A 6,138-nucleotide genomic window follows, 5' to 3' on the forward strand; every position below is an offset into this window, starting at 1 on the left:
CGTCTTAACGGGTGTCCATGGAAAGTTTGAGTGTAACAGACGTTGGAATTCTTTATCGCCAAAAATCCATGGACTATAGCCCATGAAAATGGATAAAATAGGGGGTTTGCGTGCTCCAGTGCTCGTTTGACCTTCAAAATGAGCCGTTTTGGCAGAAAGGAACAACTGGCTTCATACATAACGTCTTAGCAAATGTCCACAAAAAATTTGATCAAAAAAGACATCAAAATTCTGGATCACCAAAAATCCATGGACATAGTACATAAAATCGGTAATATGGGTTACCATCTCCGAGGCTCGTTTGACATTGAAATTGGTCGTTTTGGCTGTTAGTGACAACGTGCTTCATAGCTTACGTCTTAATGGACGTCCATGAAAAATTTGAGCAAAATAGACGTCAGAATTCTGGATCGCCAAAAATCCAAGGACTAGAGTATATTAAAATTGACAAAATGTAGGGTATACCTGCCTAGGGGCTTGTTTGACCTTTATAATAAGTTGTTTTGGCCGCCAGGGACAACAAGCTCCATCGCTGACGTCTTAATGGTTGTCCACAATAAATTTGGGCGAAAATGATGAAAAACTTCTGGATCACCAAAAAAGATTGTAGAAGGTAACAAACCAAAATTGGAAAAATGAGGGTTTACCTATTTCGGGGCTCATTTGAACTTTAAAATGGGTCGTTTTGACCGTCATGACTAACTAGCTCCATTAATAATGCCTTACAAAAGGTTCGTTTTGGTCGTCAGGGAAAAATGACTCGATAGCTAACGTCTTAACGTCGTCGCAATTTCGGATCACCAAAAGTTCATGGACTCTAGCACACGAAAATAAGCAAAACAGGGGGTTTACCTGCTCCAGGGCTCGTTAGTATTTCAAAATGGGCCGTTTTGACCGTCAAGGACAACTCTCTCCACAGCTAACATCTTAACGGATGTCAACAAAAAATTTGGGCAAAAAATACTTAGGAATTTTAGATCACCAAAATTTTTGTGCACTAAGGCAAACAAAAATCGGCAAAATGAGGGGTTTACCTGCTGCGGGCTCATTTGACGTTTAATATGGGTCGTTTTGACCGTCAGAACGAAGTTTTTCCATGGATGACGTCTTAATGGAAGTCCACCAAAAACTTGGGGAAAAAAACGTCAAAATTCTGAATCTCAAATAATCTATGGATTATAGTACATAAAATTGGTAAAATGAGGTGTACCTGCTTCGGGGTTCGTTTGACCGTGAAATTGGATCGTTTTGGCTATCAATGTAACCTGGATCTATAGTTAAAGTCTTACCAGACATTAACAAAAAATTTGAGCAAAAATGATGTTGAAATTCTAGATCACCAAAAATCCATAGATTATATCACAAGAAAATTGGCAAAAAAGGGATTTACCTGCTCTAGGCCTTTATTGAACGTCAAAATGGATCATTTTGACCCTCATGGCAAACTGGATTCGTAAATAACGTCTTAAAGAACATCCAGAAAAACTTTTGACAAAAAGAATGTAAGAATTTCGAATCACCAAAAATCCATGGAATCTATCAGTACACGAAAATTAGCAAAATGGGATTTACTCGATTCGGGGCTAGTTTGACCTTGAAAATGAGACGTTTTGACCGTCAGGGAAACCTGGCTCCACAAGTAGCATCTTTACAAACGTCCACGAAAAATCATAGAGAAAAAGATGTCAGAATTCTCAATCACTAAAAATATACAGACTATAGGTCACAAAAAATGGTAAAATGGGGGATTTACCTGCTACAAGGCTATTTTGCCGTCAAGGCCAACTGGATCGTGGACTAAAGCAAATGAAAATCAGCAAAATGAAGGGTTTACCTTCTTCGGGGCTCGTTTGACCTTCAAAATGGATCGTTTTTGTAGTCAAGGCCAACTGGCTCAAGATATAATATCTTTAAGGACGTCTACAAAAAATTTGGGCAAAAAGGACTTCGGAATTCCGGATAGCCAAAAATCCAATGGACTATGGTACACGAAAATTGGCAAAATGGGATTTACCTGCTCCGTCGCTCGTTTGACCTTGAAAATGGATAGTTTTAGCTGTCAGGGGCAACTGGGTCCATAGCTAACATTTTAACGGACGTCCATAATGTATAAGAAAAAAAGATGTCAGAAATCTAGATAACAAAAATCCATGTAATATTGGCAAAATTAGGGATTTACCTGCTTTGGGGCTCATTTGACCTTCACAATGGGTCGTTTTGGCCGTTAAGGCCCACTAGATCCATACCTAACGTATTAACGGACATTCACAAAAAAATTGGGTAAATAAAATGTTCGAAATTCTAGATCACCAAAAAATATCGTGTACTATAGCAAACAAAAATCAACAAAATTAAGGGTCAACATGATCTAGTGCTCGTAAAACCTTCAAAATGGGACATTTTAGCTGTCAGTTTCAACTAACTCCAAATATAACGTCGTAACGGATGTCCACAAAAATTTTGGGCAAAACAGACATCACAATTCTGGATCACCAAAAATCCATAGGCAAAATGAGATTTACCTACTTCGGGGCATTTGACCTTGAAAATGGGTCATTTTCGACATCAAGGCCAATTGGCTGCTTTGTTAACGTCATAACATATGTCAAAAAAATGGAGCCAAAAAGACGTTGAAATTCTAGATCATTTAAAATCCATGGACTAGCATAGGAAAATGGCAAAATGGGATGTTTACATACTCAGAGGCTCGTTTGACCTTCAAATGGGTCATTTTGGCCGTCAAGGATAGTTAGCTCCATATCTAACGTCTTAATAGACATTCACAAAAATATATGGCATCAAAGACCTCGAAATTCTGGGTCAACAAAAAAGAATGTGGACTATAGCAAACTAAAATCGGCAAATGATGGGTTTACCTGCACTGGGGTTCGTTTGACCTTCAAAATGGGTCGATTTGACCATCAGGGCCAATTGACTCCATTAATAACGTCTTAATGGACATCCACAAAAAATTAGGCAAAAAAGACGAAGGAATTCTTGATCACCAAAAATTCATGGACTATAGTACATGAAAATTATCAAAATGGGGTTTACCAACTTTCGGGGCTCCTTTGACCTAAAAAAGGGGTCGTTTTGGACGTCAGGGCCAACTGACCCAATACCAAACCTGTTAGCAGACATCCATGAAATAGACCACGAAAATCAACAAAATGGGGGGTCTACCTATTCTGGGCTTGTTTGCCCTTCAAAATGGGAAATTTGTCTGTCAGGGCCAACTTGCTTCATATATAACATCTTAAAGGACATCCAAAAAATATTTTGTCAAAAAAGAAGTAACATTTCCAAATCACCAAAAATCCATGAACTATAGTACACAAAAATTGGCAAATTTGTTTTGGCGGTAAAGGTCAATTAGCTCCATAGCTAACGTCCTAACGGGTGTCCAAATAAAAATTTGAGCAAAAAAGACGTCAAGTTTCTGAATCACCAAAAATTCAAGGGCTATAACACACAAAAATTGGCAAAATGAGGGATTTACCTTCTCCGGTGCTCGTTTGACCTTCAAAATGGACCTTTTTGGCCGTCAAGCCAACTGGATCCATAACTGATGTCTTAACGGACGTCCATGAAAAAATCAAGCAAAGTAAGGAGTTTACCTACATTGGAACTCATTTAACCTTCAAAATGGGCCATTTTGGCCATCAGAGCAAATTGACTCCAAATCTTATGTCTAAACGGACGTCCACAAAAACTTTTGACAAAAAAGACGTCAGAATTCCAGGTGACCAAAAATCTATGGACTATTGTATACAAAAATCAGTAAAAGAGGGTTTACCTGCTTCGGGGCTTGTTTGACTTTAAAAATGGGTTGTTTTGGTCTTCAGAGCCAACTAGCTCCATAGCTAATTTTAGAGGTGTACAAGCCGAACCGACGAACCAAATCAAATCGAAAAAAAACTGACTTGTGGTTTGGTTTGATTGGTCTGGCGATTGAAAAAAAAATCGACCATTATTGATTTGGTTTGGTATTAGAAAAAAAAATCAAACCAAACTCAAACCAAACCGACACACATATATATATACATAATTTATTTCATTTATAGATAAAAATATTAATTACTTATAATCTACTTTGGCGATATATTTTTAGTAAGTTTATGATTTTCAATTTTATATATTTTATTTCAAATTTAGATTTGTAAAATTTTGTGTGTGTATATATATATATATATGTATGTATATATAACTTTATTTGTAACGAAAAACTATTATTTATAATCTACTTTGTTAATATATTTTAAGTTAGTTTATAATTTTCAATATTTATTTACTTTATTTCAAATTTAGGCTTGTAAAAATTGAAAATATTTTATTTTGTGTAAAGATCTGAAGTTATAATTATATTGTTATAGTTTTTTGAATTATATATATATATATATATATATATATATATATATATATAACTATATTTGTAATGAAAAACTATTATTTATAATCTACTTTGTTAATATATTTTAAGTTAGTTTATAATTTTCAATATTTATTTATTTTATTTCAAATTTAGGCTTGTAAAAATTGTAAATATTTTATTTTGTGTAAAGATCCGAAGTTATAATTATATTGTTATATTTTTTCAAATTCGAAGTTAACAATTTACTTTGTAAATATTTTTTTGTAATCAATTTGTTTTTAGCCTTTAATCTTATTAGTTTAGCATAATGAACGTTGATATTTCAAAAAAAAATATTTTTTACTCATCTGAACGAAAATTTCTATTCACTTAACATTTTTTAAGTTTAGTTTATCACATAGGTAAGTGAAAAAATGTTTATAGCTTTTTTAAATATGGTATAGTTGTAAAAAATTGAAAAAACCGAAAAATCAAAAAAACCCTGAGAGAACCGACTAAAACTGAAATCGACAAAACCGACTTTATATGGTTTGATTTGGTTTTTAGATTTGATAAACATATATAATTAGTTTAGATTTGTTAAAATAAAAAACAAACTAAACCAACCTATGTACGCCCCTAGCTAACGTTTTAGTAGATGTTCATGAAAAATTTAAGCAAAAATAACGTCGAATTCTGGATTACGAAAAATCCATGGACTACAGCACACCAAAATTGGCAAACTGGGGTTTACCTTCTCAAGGGCTCGTTTGACCTTAAAAATGGTTCGTTTTGTTCGTCAGGGCCAAAAAATTCTATAGCTAACATCTTACTGACGTTGACAAAAAAGCTTTGAAAAAAAAGACGTCGGATTCTGGATCATAAAAAAGGATCGTGGACTAAAGCAAACAAAAAATCGGCAAAATGATGGGTTTACCTACATTGTGACTCGTTTGACCTTTAAAATGGGCCATTTTTGCCTTCAGGGCAAATTGACTCCATAGATAACGTCTTAATGGACTGCCACAAAAAATTGGACAAAAAAGACAGCAGAATTCCAAATCACCAAAAATTTATGGACTATAGTACACAAAAATCGATAAAAGAGGGGTTACCTATTTCAGGGCTTGTTTGACCTTGAAAATGGGTCGTTTTGATCGTCAAAGCCAACTAGTTCCATAACTAACGTCTTAGCAGACATTCAGGAAAAATTTGAGCAAAAAAAACGTTGGAATTTTGGATTACCAAATATCTATGGACTATAGCACACGAAAATTAATAAAGTGAGGGATTTGCCTTCTTTGGGGCTCGTTTTACCTTTAAAATGGATCATTTTAGCCGTCAAGTCCAAGTGGGTCCATATATAAAATCTTAAGGTATGTCAACAAAAAGATTAAAAAAAAGACGTCGAAATTCTGGATCACCAAAAAAATTGTGAACTATAATAACATTAAAATCGGTAAAATGAGGGATTTACGTGCTTCTAGGCTTCTTTGTACTTTAAAATTGCTCGTTTTGGGTGTCGAGGCCAATTGAATCTATAGATAACGTCTTAACGAACGTCCACAAAAAATTTGTGCAAAAAAGACGTTGGAAATCTGAATCAACAAAATGGGGTCTACTTACAACGGGGATTGTTTGACCATGAAAATGAGTCTTTATGGCCATCAAGGCAAATTAGGTCCCCTAGATAAAGTCTTAACTGAAGTCCACAAAAAATAAGCAAAAAAGACATTGTAATTCTGGATCACCATAAATCCATGGACTATAGGACACGAAAATCAGCA

The sequence above is a fragment of the Solanum lycopersicum genome, chromosome 6, assembly GCF_036512215.1.
Source record: "Solanum lycopersicum chromosome 6, SLM_r2.1".
Taxonomy (NCBI): Eukaryota; Viridiplantae; Streptophyta; class Magnoliopsida; order Solanales; family Solanaceae; genus Solanum; species Solanum lycopersicum.